The sequence below is a fragment of the Antechinus flavipes genome, chromosome 5 (genome assembly GCF_016432865.1).
Source record: "Antechinus flavipes isolate AdamAnt ecotype Samford, QLD, Australia chromosome 5, AdamAnt_v2, whole genome shotgun sequence".
Lineage (NCBI taxonomy): Eukaryota > Metazoa > Chordata > Mammalia > Dasyuromorphia > Dasyuridae > Antechinus > Antechinus flavipes.
The window spans coordinates 140,753,456-140,776,209 of NC_067402.1; the positions used below are offsets into that span (position 1 = coordinate 140,753,456).

Consider the following 22,754-nt stretch of genomic DNA (forward strand, 5'->3'; position numbering starts at 1 on the left):
GGTGTGTTAACCAATCTGAGTCTCAATTTTCTCATTTATGAAATGAAGATGTTGGATTTGATGAACTCTAAAATTTCTTTCAGCTCTAAATCATTGATCCTATTATCTTATAAACTTTATAAGGTAGGCAATAACTAAATAATCTAAATAAATTTAGATAACTAGAGATATGGTATATTTTGGTAGTATTATATAGTTGCATATCAGTATTGCTTTTTGAAGAATTAAAAAGGAGTATTATTCAGAGAGCCATGGAAAGGTATAAGGCAGGTATAAATAGGTTGCAATATAAAATAATGAAATACAAAGACTTAGAATAAATTATGCTATCAAGTAAGTGCTTAATGAAAAAGGAAAGCTGTCTGGTTATATGACAAAAATATTGAATAACTTCTAGGCACTATGTGCTTCAAGGGTATCCCAGTGGTATCAAGAAAAAGTTCAGAAGCCAGCAAGATATTTGGTAGAATCTCTGTTATATACTTATGGAAAAAAATGGACATGATTTGCACAGGGTAAGTTGTAATTTCTATGACTGGTTGGCTGGATCATCAACCTTGATGAAATTACAGAGACATTTGAATATTAATCTGGTTTTTATATAGAGGCTAGACAAGACAGAGAGTATGGTTGAATTCCTCTCCTCAAGATTTTTCCTGACTTACTCCTTCTTTCTGCCTCTAACTTTTTGATCTTGCTAATATGGAAATAAGAAACATAGAATCTGATGTCAGAATTCCTAAAGTTGTATTCTGACTCTGCCACTTTCTATTTATTATTTTGCGTTATTTCCTTCATGGGCCTTAGTTAACTAAGGATTGGATTAGGTGAAATTGCTTCCAAAACTCAGTTCTATGAGCCTAAAATTCAATGTGACTTTCAATGAAAAATAGGAGGGACAACTAGGTGGTGCTAGGATATAACACTGGCTCAGGAGTCAAGAGGACTTACATTCAAATCTGGCTGTGTGACTCTAGTGAAGTCACCTAACCCCATAGCCTCCAAAAAAGAGACTTCATTTTAAGAGAAATAGAAAGTGAGGTGCCAAAGTGGATAAAGTGCTGAAGACATTGAGCACCTCTAATCATTCCACTTAACTACTGTTTTCTTATCTGTATAATAGGGATCACATATCATATACTTCACAGGGGTGATGTAAGGAACAAAATATGTAATATTATATATATAAATACATATATACCTATCAATACATATAATAACTTTAGAAACCTTAAAGTGCTATATAAATGCTAGTTATATATTCTAAGGAACTATATTTAAAGGAGTACTGTACAGGGATATATATTAGCAAGGAAATCTGCACAATCCAATATCTCTGTTTTTCATTTTTGGAAGGGGATGGTGAGGCAGAGAAGTTTCCAAAATGTATAATCTGCTTGATAAAATATAGCAGCCTAAGAGGTTGTTTCTAAATTAGGAAGCTGAGGGTTCACGTTCTTTCTATGACACTACAAAATAATATTGGTCCCTGCATGCTGAAAATTAAGATTACAACATTTTAGATCTAAAAGCTTTTAGACTTTAGAGGACATCACTCCCTTTCTCTCCCTTTTACAACTAAAGAAATCGACGTTCGGAGAGATGAGCTGACTTTGCGCTGGGATAAACAGATTAGCAAATCCCAGTGACGGGTTTGAAAATAGGTCTGGGAGTTGGAGTCCAGAGAGCGCTCTTTACTAGTACACTAAGGTGCTTCTTAATTAAAGATTGACTATGACCGGACAGCATTTATTTTCTGGGCCTGCATTTGACTATCTTTTGGGGGAAAACATCTGTTTCCAAAGAAGAAATCTAGCATCAACTACATCCAGTTGGTGTGTATCTAAAATTAAGTGCTTTTTAGAGAGGGGAATATACTCTCCACTAAATTCACAGAATCCCAAGTCGACAGCAATGTGACATTTTAAAACCACCCATTCCCTGCACATCGTTTTTAGCCAAACCCCAACTCCCGTCTCCTCAGTTTCCTTCTCCCCTCCTCCAGCCACCCCCGTATTGGAGGCTAAAAGTGGTTAGGGGGGTGGTGCCTGCAACTCAGGTGAGTGAAGCGCACTCCCTCTTGAAAAGCAGCAAGAAAAAGCAGAGGGAACAGTAGCAGCAGCAGCAGCAGCAGGAACAGCAGCGGGAGGGGCACTAGGAGGAAGGCGAAGGGGAGGGGGCGAACGTCAGGGAGGCAAAAAAGGGAGGGGAGCCCGGCAGGCGGGGGCGCGCGCCGGCGCTGTGCGGAATCATCTGTCGGGTCGCGGGCAGACAGACGAGCGTGCGCGCGCTGGGTGCCGGGCTAGACTTCAGTCCCAGACGCGCTGTGCAGTGGGAAGCGTGCGGGAGTCTCGCCGGCTTCGGGGAGGGGAGCGGCAGAAACTGTCTCGGAGAACAGGGTGGGAAAAGGCAAAGAACAAGGAAGCAAAGGAGAGACCTCAAGTCAAACTGCTGTTCAGCCGGAATCTGAAGGAGACGTGGGTGGGGGCAGTGGAGAGATCTGTGAGTAGCACTGTGTGTGTGTGTGTGTGTGTGTGTGTGTGTGTGTGTGTGTGTGTGTGTGTGTGTGTGTGTGTATGTGTGTGTGCGCGCGCGCGCTTGCCAGTCTGTTGGTCTGTCGGTGTCACTTTCCCCCTGCTCTGTGGCAAAGGCTGGTGGGAGACAGGAGGGAGATGGAGGAGCCGCTGGGCTGCCACAGTGACATCCTCTCCGCCTAGGGTTACAACAAACCTTCCTGCTTGTAGCTCCCGGCTGCAGCTGGCAAGTAAAGTCGACACCCTCTTCCCTTCTCCATCCCAGGGCCCCATAGCAACCATCCATGCAGAGCTGGAGTCTGCTGGCAGACTGAAGGGATTGGGAGAGAGAGCCGGGGGCGGTTAGGAAGGGGGCGCTACGGCGATCAAAGGACTATAATGCAACCCTCGGTTGGCATAGGGTCTGTATCTCCCACCTTCTGCAGCCAGTCTTCCGGGAACTTCCTAATTCAATCTTCCTTTCCGTTCTGCAAAACAGTGCTACCTTTCTAGCTCCAAGAACCACCTAGGGAAAGCCTTCTGTGTGTGTCTTGGGCAGAAAAAGGTTGAATTTCCTTGTTGCGGCGCAAGCATCTTGCTGGCGCTGGGGGCTTACGGACGCAGGGGCGAGGTGTGACAGCAGGGAAGGGGAGTCCCCAGTACGCTGGTTGTGGCGCGTACATGGGCGTGTATGTGCATGTGTCTACCTCCACATAGATGGTTGTGTATTGTTTGCGCAAATATGACTGGTTCCCTTCCTCCCTCCCTTACCCCCCCCCCCCAACCTGTGTGGAACATTAAATGACAAAGTATAAAATTTGGTTCCCTCTTTGATCATAGCTATCCACGAAGTGGGTGAACATTAGAGATGTGGGGGTAGGAAAAGAGAGTTGAGTACTCGGGGGAGGAAGGCTCAAGACTACAGGTGCCAGTGCCTCCGGTGGTAGTGGGCGAGCGTCTCTCCACTCCTACCCTCTCATTAAGAGTTAATGACCAGCCAAAGACCGGTGCAGAGGCTTGAAGCTGAATTTAGAGAGTCCCTTTGGTGCCTGTCCCTTTCATGGAGCATTCTCATAACTAACTGCCCCAGGCAGGGATTCTGTTCCTGGGCTAGTCTGTGATTTGCTTCACTTACCCTCCCTTCAAGGGGCACCATCTGGGCAGCGCCCGGGTACTGCTGCCGCCCGCTGCGTCCAGCTCCCAGCCTCCTGTGTCCAGCTCCCTGCCTGGACTCTATCCACTCCGGGGATGCTGCAATTCAAATCCAAGAGCCTCTGGGCTGCACTGCAGAGGTTTGCCTCTTCCCTACTCATTCATGAGGATGGGCAGTGGATTTGCTGCCCTTTGGGTTAAAAGAGAAATCGCCATTTCCCCCAGTCTTGCACATTGGTAAGGAAATGATATTGTCTAGGCCGAGGGTCGGGGAGCTTGACCTTTATTGAAAGCTCCTGCATCTCTCAGGCTCGTTCTTCAAATCCATTTTTTCCTTCTGGGCTCCTGCAGGAGGCATTTTCTCATTAAAGGGTGGTTGCCAATACGTAGGGGCAGGCTGGGAAGAAAGACTGGAAAGCTGGCGGGTACTTCTCTTTACCACTCCGCCCCTCCCATCTTTTCCAGCTCCTCTTTAGAACAGGCACCACACGCCACAGAGCAAGGAGCTGTCTTTGCTGAACCAGGAAACATCCTCTTTCATGGTCTAAGACTGTGAGAGCTTGGAGAGCTGGGGTACGCCCAAACCAGCATTGGTAGGAGAGCGCTGAGTAGACACAAGTAGTACTGCAGGGAAAAGAGACATTAGTTTTGTCCCCAAGAGATACGCACAACCTTGAATTTTACTCGAGAATATGGAGAGGAAACTCATAAGTCGGCACAATGAAGCATTCTGGACTTTTTAAGCATGGTCTGCAAATTACTGGGAAGAAAGTTCCATTATTAGACTATTGTATAAACATTACTGAATAAAATCTTCCTTAACCACTGAAAAGGATAGACAGATGGATGTTTCATTTTCACCTTCTAACCTTATGGAAACTCCACATGTTAATTAAATAAGCTCTGTTTCTAAGAGCCCTCTCCAAGAAGTTATTGAGGATGATTAAACACAAGACATATTTGTAAGGAAGTTTAAATCTATCAGCAAGTTTTATAGCAAATGTATGAGACAGCAATGGTGCAGTTGAAGATTCTATAAATGTTTGTTGCAGGATGTACTAGTAAATGTTTAACAATAGGCTCTCTAGATGGGGAAAGTAAGCAAGAAAACATTTTTAGGTTTAATTTACACCATTAATATTTCTCCATCCACACTTTCCTAACTGGAGTCAGGTAGTGTCAGACTCAAATATAAAGAGAATTCCCAGTGGACCATGACATTAGAAAATCACAAACCAACATTATCTATGTTGTATTTCAATTTTATTTATTTATTTAAACATTTCCCAATTACATTTTTAATCTGGTTTGGACTTCATTTGGGAGTTATCTGGCTATTTTCTTGGGGTAGAGGTTTACAGAGTTTAACATCTCTGTTCTAGATAATAAACAAAATAATAAGTCAATCCCTGTTTTGTAGTTTTTTCCAATTTCAGATCCCACTGAAATTTTAATCATGGTCTCTAGAGCATGTTAAAATTGTCTCCAGCACCCCCAGGACTGAATTGTATAATTGCTCCTTCCTTCTAGATGCATCCTAGAAACAACAGCTAGACTGGAGTCAGAAACCCCGGGTTTGAATGTCACCTTTTCATTGTTCTTCATGAATAACACTGAGCAATATTCATCATTTCTAGGCCTCTTTTCCCCTTCTTTAAACTGTAAATGTGGAATTAGATGACCTCTCAGCATCTTCAGTTTTAATTCTATGATCCAGTAATCAAACCCTTTCCTTTAATTAAATAAGAGTTTTAATTAGTGTTCCCTAGTGAAACTATAAAAGAGAGAGATGTTTTGTTTTGTTTTGTTTTGTTTACATTTAGGACAAGATATTTGTGTTTGTTAATAGCTATTTTAGAGAAAGAGAAAAGTTTCACTTAGTCAAGTCATTGAGCTCTTCTTTCCTCAATAGTTTTTGCTTGTTACTTTAATAGACTTTGGAGGAAAGTTATTTTTGAAGCTTGAAACTGAGTTCAATTAGGATTTCAATTAAACCATAAATTATTTTGGAAATTAGGTAATCCCTTGATCCATCAAATATTTACAAGTGCCTAATATTGGTTTACACAGTTTCTTAATACATAAAATAGATTCAGAAGAATTAAAAATGTGATATATCTTTGTTGAAAACATTTCAAAATGGGAATTTGGAGTAGCCTGAGGGTAACATTTTCATCTTTTGTCTCCTATATTTTAAAATCTTACTTTGTAGTTGGATATAATTTTCTTCAAAATTTAAATTTTTTAAATGTATTTTCCATTACAGAAAACTGCTTAGCATTTCATAGAATCACAGAATGTTAGGATGAAGAGAATGGAAAGATATAGAGAGATCATAAATATTTAATTCAATATGATTATATTATTGGGAAGAAAACTGAGGCCCCAAGTTGGATTAAAAGACAAGGTCAAAAGGCTGACATAGTAATAGAAACCTGGTTCTGTGATCTTTCCACTATGCCATTCTTATTATTGAAGAATTCCATTACATTATTATTATAGAATTATATTACATTTTGAAAAATTGAATCTTAATTTTAAAATAAATTTTGTTCCAAGATACTGATGATTTAAAAAAAAATGTTTGCATGCTTCAGAAGAATAGCCAATATAGTTTTGAATGGATATTAAAGATTAAAGTTTGAATTTTCCATTTATGGTTTATTGGAACACAGCTGTTTGCCTAAGAGCACTACAAAGCTCTCTTGTGAGGTGATCCTTAAGTGTTTTAATATTATTATATATTGATGAAACATCATTAAGCAAAACTTAGTATACATAAGTATTTCAATTTTTTAAAGTAAAAGTAAAAGTAAAAAAAAAAAACCTACTTCAATATTTTCCTTATCATATTATTTTATACCATGGAAAATTAAATGTTAATCTCACTTTAGAAATTAAATATTTATATGTAACAAAGGGAGTTTAGTATGTAAAGGAGTACTTCAACAAGTCCATGAAAAATCATTCCCATATTAATTCATAATTTTACTTATTTGCCCACTACATGATTATCTCCTGACTTCTGATACTTTAACTCAAAAAAGGAATAAAAGATTATGTCAAGGTTGGGGTCTTATTTTTCTATCACCTTTTATAAATTTAAGATTCTCATCCACATTTACTAAAAAATAGCATCTTAAACAGAAACTAATAGCAAAGCAAATTATAATAGGGATTACCTTTGTCATTTCTCCTTTGATTTGTTGACTGCTTATTTTTCAGCTGTTTATGTATTTAAGATGATTTACAAGAAACTGGAAATTACTCTTTATGTTTAAAATTTCCTTTCCTTTCAAGTTTCAGGTTTGATGCTTAACTTTAAACATCACTGGGGAAAAGGGATTAAGCTACTGTTTGAGCTCTAGGTCACTACTTATACTTATTCCTAGAACAGTAGGTGTCTTGAAAGCTCCTTACCCTAAGCTCATAGTTCAGTTTAGGGAATTAGAAATAATGAAGCCAGTACTAGCAAGTTTTATTTCTTTAATTTAACCCTTTCAATTTTGTAAATAGTAGGTGTCACTATCTGGCAAGATTTGGTTGGTTGGGGTTGAAAACAAAAAAGAAAGAAGATGCTGAAATTTCTATCTCTTTCTAATCTGATGAATGTGGGTAGAGAGGAAGGGAAAAGGAACAAACAGTTACTAAGTACTGACACTGTACTAAGTTCTTTACAGATATTATCTAATTTAAACCTCCTAACCTTGCAAGGAACTTCATTTACAAGTTGGGAAAACTGAGGCAGACAGAGATTAAGTGACTTGTCCAATGTCAGACAGATAGTAATTGTCTAGGGGTCAGATTGACTTCAAGTATTCCTGAATTCATCCATCTAGCTGCATATTCTTTGCAGACAGCACTTTTCTCCTCTTATGGACATACCCAGGTAACATCATCTTCTCTTAGTCCTTACCTCTCCTCCACCCCTTCACCTTGAAGACATATGAGATGTCTATGATTCATCACACACACACACACACACACACACACACACACACAGCCCAACCTGAACTCGATTAAATGCAATTAGGAAATATTTTTAAACAAATAAAAAAACACAAATAATGTTAATGTGTCATTTTTCTAAGTCAAAAAGCAGTGCATAGGGATCCTTACATAAAATTTAGTGGTACCTATTTCAATTTGAGTTTAATATTACTACTTAAGTCGCCTGAATCTGGTTCAATAACTTCATTAGCTAAAAGTTTTATATGGTCACAAGTTATATGATTTGTCTGTTTGAATCCTTTAGGTCCTTAAAAAAATTCCTAATTAAAACCACAAAATTGTCACAATTGATTCAGCTATTTAGGAAAATCCTGATGTTTTGGGCAGAAGTTTATACTTTCAATCGGCTTTAATTCTGGATATACTAAGCGGACCACTGGCACCTTCCTTCACACTATCTCCAGAACATAATTAACAGAAGTGAATCACAGATTACTTATAACTGATCATAATTTAAAGGAAACAAAAATCAGGAAGAAGACAAAGCTTAATGAAATAGAGAAAACTATGTAGAAAGAATTTACCAGTGATAGTCACAAAAGAGAGACCTAAACTTTTATTATAGTTATATCAAACTCAAATAGAGATGGGGACCACTAAGCCATAAGTAAAAATCCCTGTCAATTGCCTCTTGGCTTATTTTGAAAATATAACATCTGTTGTATTTCATTTTTATTTATTTTGTGAAATATTTATCAATTATATTTTAATTCAGTTTTGGCCACACCTAGGAGTGTTGTGGGCTCTAGACATACTGTTTTTTGATATCTCTCAAGGATTTTTCACTTTTTCCAACTGTCATTGTGCTGGAGTTTCCATTCCTGTTGCTCTTGCAAATCTGAACTTTTGCCTATGAATGCTGCCATATCTGGAGCTACTTTGGTAGACATTGCCCTGCTAGATGACCTTTGTAGCCAGCTCTGCAAAACAAAACTCGAATCTTGTATCTAGTCACTCTAGATCATTGTCTTCCCTAGCCAAATATGCTCTTAGTCTCCTGATTGTAATCCCAATGGTGGTGTTCCAACTCATGGAACTGCAACTCATCATGCATCCCTCCTCCACTCATAAGACATAAACTTTACAATAGCAAGAGCAAAGTTCTTTCTGTTTCAAGAAATTATTATTGGCCATTTCAGTTGTGATTTCAAAGCACAAAAAAAGTATAAAAATACAAACTTTTCTTAATTTTTTCCTTAAAATGTGGAAAAGAGAAAATATTAAAGCAAATATGCTTTCTGTTTTGTGAAGCTGTATTTTTTTTAAACCTAGTAGGCTGTTTTCAAGTTAAAGGGGTAGAAAGAGGGAAAAATGGACATTAATCATATACACATATATGATTTTTTAAAATTTCAAATCAAATGTTATGTACTCTTTATAAATGATTCAAGATAAATCCTTAATATCATACTTAGAAATGAAAGGGACCTTAGAGGTCATCTGGTTAACTTTCTCCATCATTTTAAGATGAAGAAATAGAGGTCCAGAATTAAGGGATTTTCTAAGTTCACACAAGTTGTGAGTAGTGCAGATGAAATTTAAACTTCGGTTCTCTGACTTGAAACAATACTCTATCAGTTCCCCCATCTGCTGGCTTAATTTTGAGTCATAGTAACTTATCAATATAATCATTAATTATGGTAATAACTAATAATTATAATAATACATCATTATATTACACATATTATTAATGTACTCATTTTTCAGGTGAATAGCATAGTGTACTATAGCAGAGGTGACAAATGCCATGGTACTTAACCAGATTAAAATGTAATTGGGAAATATTTAATAAAGTTAATAAAAATAAAATAGAACATAGAAATTGTTAATGTGTAGTTTTCTGAGTCAATATGTGTTCAGGGATACTTATGTGTGGTTTAATGATCCCATTTCTATCTGAATTTGATACCACTGTACTAAGGTATTAATATTATTAATAACTAATACCATTAGAGCCAGGATGGTACAGTGGATTGAGAATTGGCTTGTAAGTTACTAAAATCTGGATTCAGATTTTGTTTCTGATACATCCTAACCATGTGACCATTTATGAATTCCTTAACTTCTCAATTCTCTAAGGAAATTTCTAAGACTGTTAAATTGAATAGAACTGTATTAACTGAAGTTCATCAGAAGATCCCCAAAACAATGAAATCATAGGCCTAGCATCCATCCCTATCCCAATACTTGTTATTATTGTTTTTTTCCTCTTCTTCCTTCTCCTCCTTCATCAGTTATATATGAATAGCATAATCTGTGGTAATGACTTATCAACTGGCTTCACCCAGAACAGAAATTTGCTATTTAAAGGAATATTTTATACAAAGGCATTCAGTGTGTACAAATTTAATGTATGTACAAATTACTTTTTACTATAAGGAAAGATATTAAATTTGGGATGTGAGAGAGAAACACTATTCTCACTGCTTTAAAACCAAATCATTTATATAATCAGAGAAAAAGAAGAAAATGATTTCATTTCTGAAAGCAGAATGAAATATCATCATATTGGATGTTAAGAATTGTCTTGGCCTTGTGAGTTACAATACTATTGTGTCAGGGCATTTTTATCTTCAATTGAATCTTCAAAGATGACAGCATAACCCCCTGCTACCCAATTATAGTTGCTTAGATGAATTAATAAAAAGAGATGTGGCATTAACCTAATTGACCTTTTTTTACTGGTCTTGAGGATAGGAATTCTACATCATAAAACTAGGTGATTTGGGATTAAAAAATTTAGTGAGGTGAATTCCTTTACTCCCTGCCTGAAATATAGCAAGAATATAAGCAAAAATAATAAATTGTAATGAGTGCTATTATTCTACTGGAGCATTAAAGAGGTGATGGCGAATGGATCATTTTACGCGCAACATTCTAAGAATGGTGTGCTGAAAACAATATAACCTGGAAAATATACGCTCAATGTAATTAGAGGGAATCCTGTAGGAAGTCACCCACTGTATAACATAGAATGAATTAGATTTAACTTTCCCAAGTGGGCGAGAGCATTTAAAAAATTTAGTGTATGGATTCAGTATGTTGTGAGTATTAACAAATCTTCATTTTTAAGACAAACAATGCACTTTATAGACTCTTTCTGGATTCTTTCCATAGATTTACACATTTAAAACACATCATAAATTTCAAATTATTTTTTGAAGGTGAAAAATGTATTAATCTTTCAGTGCTTATGTCTTAAGGTAAAAATGGACTTGTAGCAAAGTTACATCCTAGTGTTTCCAGTTCCTTGGAGGGAGAGAGTTGCCTGCTAGTTATATTGCTTTCTTCTGAAGTCTGGATAGGCTTTTCAGTTATTTACCTCAATAGAAAACTGAAAGCAAAGTCTTCAACAAAGGAGCTCTGTTTTGCCTGCCCCACTTGCTGGGCTGTTGTCTTCGCCCTTTTCAGAGGAGGAGGGGGTAGTGCTGGGTCAAAGTTGAAGAACACTGAAAAGGAATTCAAGCCTCATGTCGAAATTTGAATTATAGCTTAGTTTGAGTGCCGAGTTGATTCATTTGAATTGAAATTTTTGTATCTGCGGAGGCTTAAGTGACAGATGGTGTTGGAACAACGTAGATAGAGAGCTGGATGCCATATACAAAATGTCCAACTTAGATGCTTGATAAACATCTAGTTATTGGACAAGATTTTTAAAAATCACAGATAGTAAATTTTGGCACCATGATACAGTAAGATCTTGAATTGTGTGAATTAAAGATAGGAACCTATGCTGGCATATATTCAGATTTATTTGTCTAGTTTAGTTGCATTGCAAATGTTCTAGTTGACCATTTTCCACTGTCCTTTCTAGTCACTTGTGAATAAATACAGAAGTGCTCATCCAGATTTTCTACTAAGATTCTTTGAGTTTTGATAGTTTTCTAAAAATTATTTTGATAGGTGGCAGATCGGTTAAATCTGTCCCAGAAATTGAGCATCCTGTGTTTTTCCTGTATGAGTGTTTGTAAAACATGTCTGAGTTCTTTTTGGTTATTATACATGCAGAATTATGAACATCCATTTAAGGTTTCACTGAGGCATAAAGCAGAACACTCCCATTTTACTTGAAGGATCCAAATATGCTGTATATAGTAGGCTATTTGAAATATTTGAGGTATTCAAAAATAAAATTTGCAAAGCAATCTTTTAATTCCAGAAATGTAGGCCATGGAAGGTTAAGCCCAAATAAAATTCAATTATAATTAATTTGGAATCCCACCTAGAATTCATAAAGCCCTGAGTGGAAACTCTGAACTGGTAAAGAGCAAAAGTTATTTTTAATTACCATATTTTACTTCTCCTCACCATTTAACTGAATTTATGAAGTAGTAGCTTTTGTATGCTGATGTTTGTGTGAAGAAGAATGGCAAAAAATAATTTGCATATGAAGCTGATATTTTCAATCCAATATTTCTGTTTTTAATTTAGGAAAATAAACTTATTATAAGAATAATAAAATTATGAAATAAATAAAACTTGAAATTTTGGGGTAATTTTTTTAGTGACCATTAAGCAAAAACAAAGCAAATTTACTAGACTTTAATATTTTGATTCATCTCATGGAACGTATATAGTCACAATGAATACAGTCACAGTTTGAATGTTTCAACTAATGTAACATGCATTTTAATAGGTGATGTTTGGCAGCTGAATAACTCCTTGGCTCCATATGCTTCTAGAAACAGTTCTTCCAATGTAGAAAATAGGGCAAGACAAACTAGATCCAGTTTGGATGGGATTATTTGAACTAAGAAGGTGATTCATTAAACAGCAGGGAATGAGTGAGCTCATGGTTAGCTTCATTTACCAGATGGATAAAAATGAATATCAAAGAGCATAAATGATTTAGTTGGTGGGACTCAGGTGGAAAATATAAGTTATGGACAATCTAGATCACTGAAATAACTTGACATGTTAAAACATATCAATAAAATAATATGATAATTAAATAAAATAATAACCCATAACAAAAAAGAAAGGCAGCAAGGTTTAAAAGAGGTACCCAGATCAGAAAAGGGTATCTAAATTAATCCTTTTCTAGAGAAAATAATTTACCCAGCACTATCATTACTAGTTATGTACCCTAAGGAACTAAAAGCTAAAGTCAAAAAAATAACTATTAAATACCTTTTGAGGTAGTAAAGATTTTGAAGAAAAAAATGTCAGAAAATTCTAGAAAAAAGCGGATTTGGTAAGAAACTTTCAGCTTTCCAAATTTCCTCCACAAAAATACTCTGATCATCACTTTAGAGCTGCAGAAATGAACATGGTTAATGCAGTTGTCTTCCTAAAACAATTTAAGATCCCAGGAAAGATCCAATGTCAATGGGCAGAAGTTAGAACAAAATGAAGTTCAAATACCTCCAGGCCTACTTTGCAGAATCAATAAACAGCAATCTTGTGGAGAGTTGAGTTGAGAGGCAGCCTCAGCTTAGAAACTTTCATTTTTGCAGACAGTGTTGGGGTTCACTACTGAGGAAAAGAGACTGAAAGACCTTCCATTGTCTCAGGATGAACACCAAACTGTTTGCCTGACCAGATGAGTCCCAGAGTAGAGGGAGAAGAAGCTATCATACACCTGGATACAGTAACAAGGAGTATAAATTCCGTTGACTGTGGGTACTTGGGAAGGAGAGCAGAGTACTATATGTTGGGATTACACCTTGAATATACTAATAGGTATGCTAAAAAATAAATGAAACAATAAAGAAAAATGAGTAAGCAAGGAGAAACAATTAACTATATATAGTTACTAAGGGAATAGAGAAGATCTGGTTTCATATTCAGAGGAAAATAATGGAATTAAAAAAGTTACTCCTCATTGTAAACTTTCTCATTGTCATTTTCTTATTGTAAACAATAAGAAATGCCAAATGGCCTTTAGCACATAAATGAATTCTTGAAAGAACTTAAAAAGAATTTTAAAAATCAAGTAAGAGAGATCAAGGAAAAATTAGAAAAAAATAACCTAAGAGAATTAAGAAAATTATGAAAAGAAAACTTACTAACTTGAAATAGAGAACCAAAAACTTAAGGAAGAAAATAATTCCTCAAAAACTACGACTGGATTATGGCTAGCTAATGGTGTTCTAAAATACCAGAAAAAAAAAAAAAACCATAAAGCAAAATCCAAAGAATGAAAAAAAAAATAGAAGAGAAAGTTACACATCTCATCAAGAAAAAAAAAAAAAACAACCCAACAACTGATCTAGAGGACAAATCAAGGAGAAATAACATAAAAATAGTCAGACTACCTGAAAAATATAGACTCTTCATACAACATTAAAAAAATTATCAAGGAATATTGCCTGGAAGTTTTAAAACAAGAAGGCAAAGAAAAAATAGGGAAAAATGCCTCAATTACTACTTGAAAGAAATTCCATGAAAACTTACTGAAATGGTATAGCTAAGTTTCTTTCTTTTTTTTTTAAATTATGGCTTTTTATTAACAAGATATATGCATGGGTAATTTTTCAGCATGGATAATTGCAAAATCTTTTGTTCCAATTTTTCACCTCCTTTCCCCCATCCCCTCCCCCAGATGGCAGGTTGACCAATACATGTAAAATATGTTAAAGGATAAGTTAAATACAATATATATATATAAATGTCCATAAAGTTATTTTGCTGTACAAAAAGAATTAACCTGTGAAGGAAATAAAAAATGCAGGTGGACAAAATTAGAGGAATTGGGAATTCTATGTAATGGTTCATAGTCATCACCCAGAGTTCTTTTGCTGGGTGTAGCTGGTTTAATTCATTACTGCTCTATTGGAATTGATTTGGTTCATCTCATTGTTGAAGAGAGCCACGATCCTCATATAGTATTGTTGTTGAAGTATATAATGATCTCTTGGTCCTGCTTATTTCACTCAACATCAGTTCATTTAAGTCTCTCCAAGCCTTTCTGAAATCATCCTGCTGGTCATTTCTTACAGAACAATAATATTCCATGACATTCATATACCACAATTTATTCAGCCATTCTCCAATTGATGGGCTCCACTCTGTTTCCAGTTTCTGGACACTACAAAGAAGGCTGCCACAAACATTTTTGCACATGTTCCCTTCTTTAAAATCTCTTTGGGATATAAGTCCAGTAGTAACACTGCTGGATCAAAAGTTATGTACAGTTTGATAACTTTTTGAGCATAGTTCCAAATCGTATAGCTAAGTTTCAGTGCTCTCAGGTTAAGGAAAAATATTGGAAGAAATGAGAAAAAATGTAAACATCAATAGGAATTACATAAGACCTAGAAGCTATTACATTAAAAGATCATAGGTCTTGAAAGACTGTATTTCACAGAGCAAAAGAGCGGAAGTTACAACCAAGGGTAATTTACCCAGCAAGATTAAGTATAATCCTAAATGGAAAAAAGGATATTTAATGAACTTGATAAATAACATCCTGGAGAAATATAAGGTAAACATTAAAGATCAATTAAAATGGTCTCAATAAAGTTAAATTGTTTACTTTGTATATGTGAAAATATTAGCAGTATTCTTATGATGGTCATCATTATTTGAGTAGTTTGAAAGAAAAGCCTGAAAGAAAGGCTTGGGTTGAGCTGACTATAATCTAAAAAAATAAAATTGTGTAGGGAGTGATTAAAAGAAATAATTATACAAATGAAGCATAAAAGGAAGAATTGATACAGCAGAAATTAATAGTGGGGAAGGCGGATAGTGGGGAAGAGAGAAGTGTGTGTGTGCATGTGTATGTATGTGTGTGTGTAAAAATCTAATTCAGAAAGAAATAAGAGGGCAAGGATATATAGATTAATGGGTTGGAGGAGAGGATAAGGGAGAGACTTTTACAGGGGTAGCAAGTTTAAGGAATAGAGGGCAAGGTAATTTACCTCGAGAAAAACCGAGGAGTGAGGAGAGAAGATAAACAGGGTGAGAAGGATGGTGAGAAAAAATTGGAAGAAGGAAAAAAAAACAACCAGTGATTGTAACTTAGAATGTGAATGGGGAAAATTAACTCATAAAAGAGAAATGGGTAGCAAATTAAAAATTTGAATTCAACAATATGTTGTTTGTAGGAAACATTATATATATATATATATATATATGTATATACACAAAGATAAAAATAAAGGGCAGGAGTAGAATTTATTATGTAAAAAGCAGCAATAGTAATCATGATCTCAGACAAAGTTAAAGTTAAAATAGATTTAATCAAGAGTGGAAAATAGAGAAACTAAACTATGTGTCAGCAATATTGTTCAAAATTGTTTCAGATCATTTAAAATACCTAGACACTATGAAACATCTGAGTGTATACTTGCCGAAATAAAGGAACTGTATAAAATACCACATATTTTTCACACAAAGTCAGATCTAAATGATTCAATTAATATTTATTGTTCATAGGTAGATGAAACCAATATAATTTAAAAAATGATTAAAATAGATATCCTCATTGCCTCTACTTTCTCAACTCGAATTCACTTCTTAGTTGCTTATAAGAATCTGCCTTCTGGTGCCAACTGTCTGCTTCAACAATTGTCTCAAAAGTAACCAATGACATTTTGGTCTAGTTGTCTTTTCTCTGTCTTCATCATTTGATGTTATTGACTACCCTTTTCTTCTTTGGCTTTTATTGATATTGGTCTCTTCTGCTTTTCCTCTTATCTTTTGGACTATTCTCTTTTAGTCCCATTTGCTATCAATCTTTCAAACAATGGTTCTCTTGTGAGCTACTTTCTCATCTGTCTATATCTTCCTACTTAATTAATCTCTTGAACTGACTATCATCTCTATACAGATGACTCCTAAATCTATATAATCATTCCTATTCTCACTCCTATGATACATTTCACACCTCCACTTGCCTGTGTGAAGACTCCCACTTGGATCTCCTACAGGAATTTTGAATTGTTCTCTCTGAATCTGGTATTTTCATCTATCCTTTATACAGTTCTTCCTAAAGCCAGGATCTGACCATGTCATTTCTCTGCTCAGAGATTTCCAATGGTTCCCTAATCCTTCTAAGATAAGATTAAAACTCCTATGTTAATAAATGAATGAATGAAAAAAGTATTTATTAAGTGCTTTTTAGATTTCATGCTAAATTTTGGGATTTAAAGACAAAATTGAAGATAGCTCTTGTCCTTAAAGAACTGATTTTGTAATAGGGATAGATGACATGTAGAAAAGAGTTGGTAAGAGAAAGGTATTTTGCTTCGGAAAATTTCAGGAATGATTAGTGGAGCTATAGAGTGAAGCAGTATTTGGAGTTGGGCTAATACTCTATGAGGCACTTGCCAATCAGGATAATTGGGTACCAAAGTAGGATTTCCAGAGCCTAAAGGATTAAATCCTCCAGAGTATTATCTTTTTTTTTTTTTTTTTTCAGCATGGCAAGATAAAGCAGGTAAAAGATGGTTGGGCAAAAAAAAAAGGGGGAACTTGGTATTTAAAGCTCTTTTACAGTCTGATTCAATTATCTTGCAACATTAGTCAAAATGACCTCTTTGCTGTTCACCAGATTCAGCATTACACAATCTCCCTCCATGCCTTTTCTACCTCCTCATGCATTATTGTTTTAGAAATCATGCACTTATCTCTAGCATAGTTTCTTTCAAGGATTCACTTAAATGCCAAATCTTCAATGAAGTCTTTCTTGATCCCTTTGGTTATGATGCTATCTTTCTCATCAAATTGTCTTGTACTTCTTTTTGTAACTGTTGTAGCCCCAACATTGTTTCTCAAGGGCAGAGGCTATTTTTAATTTTGTCTTTATGTGCCTTATAGATAGTAAACCCTTAAAAGATTTCTTATTGAATAAAAGAAGAAAGCTAAATGCCTTGTCCCCTTTCTTATAATTCACTTATCATTTATAAAATGCTAACTTCAATTTTTCTATTTATTTTGAAGGCTTTTATGTATCACAAGAATCTAAAAAACCCTATTATGTGAAAAATTGTGTGAGAATTGTGTTATAACAAGATAATCTGATCTTTAAACTTAATATTGAAAATGGATAAATTTTGTCATTGATATTTGTATATAGGACTGGAATTAAGAAACAGACCCAGATAACAGGAAGTGAAAAATTTTTAACTTAATAAACTAGATTTTCAAGAACAGTAGCTTACTTCCTGATTCTAAATTGGGAGGCAAATTAAATTATCCAGTTCATATCCCATCAGTGGTGTCTTTGTAACTAGAAAGTATGCTACTGGTGAATGTTGCATCATTTAAAAACCTCTATGATCTTAACCTTTTGAGGCAAGACACAATTCAAGTTTGACATAAATCTTTCATATTCTTACCATTGTATGAAGTTCTGCTGCTCATTTTTCTTTCTGGAAATCTATTTGAAGATGCTGAATTAAGCAGTTTCTGAAATCATTTCCAAGCATATGAATTAAAAGGAATCAGTAAGGTTGCACATAGTATAAATATACAAAAAACTGGCATATAAAATTAATCTTAGAGCATTTAATGAACAAGTTTTTTTTTTTTGTTTGTTTTTATAGAAACTTCTCTTTCCTTTAAGATAGTTTCTAAAAGAATATCCCACTGTTGTCCTCCACATAGGAAAATATGAGAGTAACTTCGAAGAAAGGGCCAATTTAAGCTTTCCTGGTTAAATATTAGTTTTATCTTAGGCAGCTGTGTCAAACTAACAGAGTTAATAATGACCAAGGCCAGGGTCAACTAGAAAGTTTTTTTTTTTTTTCCTGAGGCAATTGGGGTTAAGTGACTTGCCCAAGGTCACAGAGATAGGAAGTGTTAAGTGTCTGAGGCTAGATTGCTTTTTCTACAGGTGGAGAGGTGTTGGAGGAAGGGAGAAAATTAAAAATTTTAAAAAATCTGTGTTATTGTCAGAAAGATTTCTTATGTCATCTCCTTTACTTTAGCAATTTATTTCCCCTCAAAATCTTAACACATATTTGAATTCCTTAGTAGTTATCATAATATCTGTAAATTTAAGTGAAGTGGATTTATGCTACAAGTGTCCTTGTTACTAACATGATAGTAGGAATTTTTTAAAGATCTAAATCTGTATTTTTTAGCTTCCAAAAATAATAATATAAAAGAGTCGAAAAGATATAAAGGAGGAAAATATTACTTTTCGGTCAATGCCATTTAAAAGTCCTTAGAAAAAACTAATTGTGTTTTATTTCAAAGCATTATCCTTTACTGATGTTTTGAGAGGACACACAGTAATTTGGCATGTCAGTTATGACCACCCAGAAACCTGAAGAGCAAATAAACCTTGAAAGCATTGAAATAGATTAGATCAATTTAGCCTACTATAGGTATGTACTCAAATGGCTCCCACATAAAAGGGTAGCACAAGAATCACTAGAGGGATGTTCATTGGTTGAAAATTTGTAAAACGTACATATAATCATGATACCTTTGCATTTATATAGCTGTTTTCTACCTTGAAGATGAGCCACTTTACAAAATTCTACCATTTTTATCACCTTCCAGGTATGTACAATGCTACACATAGACACAGACACAGACACACACACACACACACACACACACACACGAATGCAATAAAAATCCTTTATGTATTTTCAGCATATTTAAATCAAAAGGGAAGTGACAGTTGGCTTTCTTCTGATGACTATCAGCAGCCCCCAAATTTAAACAATCAGTTCAGTTGTACAAGCACTTTTAAAACACCTAGGCAGAAAGTGAGAGGTGGCAGGAAGATTTTGAATCAGGAAGAGATGGATTAAAATACAACTTCCTACCCATTTTGGCAGTATGGCCCTATGCAACTCCAGTCACCTCTTAGTGCACCTAGGCAACTCTCTTGGATCCTTAGTTGCAGAATAGTTTCTGATCTTCATTAGTAGAGGGATTTTCTCTTGGAACTCTTAGTAGAGGGATCTCTCTTGGGAGTTCTCTATAAGCATGAAATCACTAGTTCCTCGCTCCTCTTACTACTTTTCTCCCCTTTCTCCCAAAATGAAAAGTCATTTTTTCAAAGTCAGTTTTACAAAGAAATGTTTTATAATGTGTCAGTATTTTATGTACATCAATAGTTTTGGAATCTCTCCTTTCAGTTGTCTCTTGAATGATCATGTAGAACATTATTTAGTTTATTTCTATCAAGTGATTACTTACATATATCAAATTAGTAATCTAACGAAATGATAACTTGTTTTCAGTATGATGATATTGTCTTTCTGGGTAAAACCATTATCCCCTCCTACTTTCTACTGTCTTAATCATTAACTCAGTGAGAATACAATATCTCTTCATAAATACTTACTGTACATTGTTAGTTCATAAATTTCCTTTCAATTTTTAAGTACAATATTTATTGTTTTTATTCATATTAAGGAAAATAATGCCTTGAATTTCTGCTCAGAGAAGTTTAAGTATGTATGTCTGGGACAAGTATGTGTGATAAATGTGACAAGACTAAGAACTATATTGTGAGGATATTTTGCAGCTGGCTTTTCAAAACAGCACTAAGCTGTGTAAGGAATCAGCATAGCCAAAAGCTTTTAATTAACTTGAATAAATGACAATATCTATAATAAATACATCTGGAAGTTAATTGTATTTGTTCAGTTATCCACAAACCCTTTATCTGTCTGGCTGCATCAATATTAGCTGTCTTAGAGTATAAGCTCTCCTAGGGCAGTGACTATATTTATTATCTTGATTTATGGGGCACTTGAAGTAAAGCCACATTCAAATAAATGATTAAAGAATTATTTTAAGTGATGATAGATTGCCTGTGGGTAGAGGGGATTGAATTTCTTGAACAAATTTTCAAATATAAAAAGATTCTATCCCCCTAAAAGTTATTTTATAATATATAAATCATTTGGAGATTTACTTTTCCTTGGCAATATGAATTTTTTTCTTTGATTTTTTTTTCCCTTTTAGTTATGCATTCCATTTTATTTATGATTCTTCCATGTGGACACAAGGACCCGAAGAAATCTTATAGATATGTTATATAATAAGAATTATAACTCTACATTTGCAATTACTGATGAGGCACAGAAATACTGAGATGCCAATCTTTCAGTCACTGTAAATACTCTGTTTCAGTGTTCTGACATATATCACTGTCCACCATCAGAACATGATGATTCACAACATGCAGGTTCTAGCCACTGTTTGGCTACTCACTAGCTTAAGCTGAATGTGAAATAATTTCATCAAAAATTGAGGGGCACTACAGACCATTATGGAATCCATGGATAGATTTCACTTGAGGCTATAAACTTGGAAGGGAAAAATTATGTATTTATTTCAAGAAAATAAAAATCACATAAATATTTCAATAAATAAATAATTTCCTTTATAATCTGATGCATTTTATTTTATGCATTTAAAAACATTATTCCGAGAAAATGTCCATAAGCTTCACCAGACTGCTAAAGACATACATGACACTGAAAAGGTTAAAAACCCTGATCACTTTTCTGGATTTCAGCTTCCTCATCTGTTAAATAAAAACTTTGGATTAGATGAATTCTATGTTTTAGAGTTGAACTCAACATTCTATGATATCTTCCTTTGTAAATAATAAATGTGGAACCACTTTTATACTAAAATATTGCCAATTTTAAATATAACAATTCTTTATCTAGCACATTACTAACTGGATTCAATTGTACAAAGTTTAGCTTTTTTACTTTTCTAGTGAATCAGGTAATATAAGGGAAAGATCATTGAATTTGGACTCAGATAACAGTTGGAAGCTACTTCAGCAGTCATCTTGTATGATCCACACATTCAATGAATTCCTATTATTATATTCTTGACAAATAGTCATCCAGCTTCTGTTTGAACCCCTCCAATAAGAGGAAACCAATTCCCTTGCCAGTCCAGTTTTGAAATTTCCAATTGTTTGAAAATTACGAATTGATCTCTTTACAACTTTCAACTATGACCCCTAGTTCTGCCTTTGTGGGATAAAAAGAAGAAATCTAGATTTTTTTTTGCCACATTACAGCCTCTCCAATACTTGTAAACATATTTCAATGTTCCTCCTGATTTTTTCCTTTTTTTTAGCTAATTGAGTCAAGTTCCTTTAATTAGTCTTCATATCAAAAGGACTTAAAACCTCTCACCATCCTGAGTGCCCTCTTATGGATATTTCTCTAGCTTATCAATATTCTTCTTAAACTGTGGCATCTACAACTAAACTACAGTACTCCAGATGAAGCTTACCAAGGGCAGAGTACAGTGAAACTGTCACCTTCTTTCTGGAAGCTTTAGTCTTAATTGATCCAGCCTAAGATCACATTTGGTTTTCTGACTGCTGTAGCATACTGCTGACATATTTTGATCTTGCAGTCCACTAAAGCCCCACAATCTTTTAAAAACTGCTAGTTAGTTGTGCCTCCCCCATTTTGCATTAATCAAATTAATGTTTTTGTACTCAAGCATAAAATGTTATGCTTATTCTTGTTAAATTTCATCTCACTGAATTCAAGCCAACACTTTTTGGATCTTGATCTGATCATCTATTTTATTAGTTAACTCCTCTCAGTTTTGTGACATCTATAGATCTGATAATTGTTTCATCTATGCTTTTATCCAAGTCACAGAAAAAAAATTAATCATATATAGTCAAGCACAAATGCTTGCAGTACTCCTCTAGAGACATCATACCATGTTAACATTAACAAGTACTATGAATTTGGCCATGCAACAACTAATTGTATTATTATCTGACCCATCTTTATCTTCTCAAGGAGAATAAATGAGACACTATATGCAAACATTTGTTAAAATCTAGTTATATCTACAGCATGTCCCTCATCTACTGGTTTTGTGATCCTATCCAAAAAAGGAGGAAATTAGTTTAATGTAGCATAACCTATTCTTAATGATGCCATATTAGCTCTTTGTAATCACCAGTAACTTTCTAGATGTTTGCCAAACATCTTTAATGATCCATTCCTATATTTTAAATTGTGATCCAGAAACTCAGATCTCTTCCTGTTTATCTAGTTGTACAATTCACAAATTAATTTTTTTCTGTATCTTTTATCTTCAATGAAGAAAACAGAATCTGTGACCCTGTGGTTTTTGATTTATTGCCTAAGACTTCAAAATCATTAGGGTCCTCTG

At 34.8% G+C, this 22,754-nt stretch overlaps 1 protein-coding gene across 9 annotated transcripts in view; it reads left to right on the plus strand.

The window, feature by feature from the left end:
- The first annotated feature begins 2,224 nt into the window (after positions 1 to 2,224).
- Positions 2,225 to 22,754, plus strand: part of NRCAM (neuronal cell adhesion molecule) — a 323,133-nt gene continuing 302,603 nt past the window's right edge. For 4 of the 9 annotated variants that reach the window (XM_051963167.1, XM_051963169.1, XM_051963168.1 and 1 more), the window contains exon 1: positions 2,228 to 2,502. The gene's annotated coding sequence lies outside the window, so the exon portion shown is untranslated. Of the gene's footprint in view, positions 2,503 to 22,754 lie in introns of all 9 variants that reach the window. The other 5 variants (XM_051963163.1, XM_051963165.1, XM_051963172.1 and 2 more) reach the window with 4 other exon arrangements.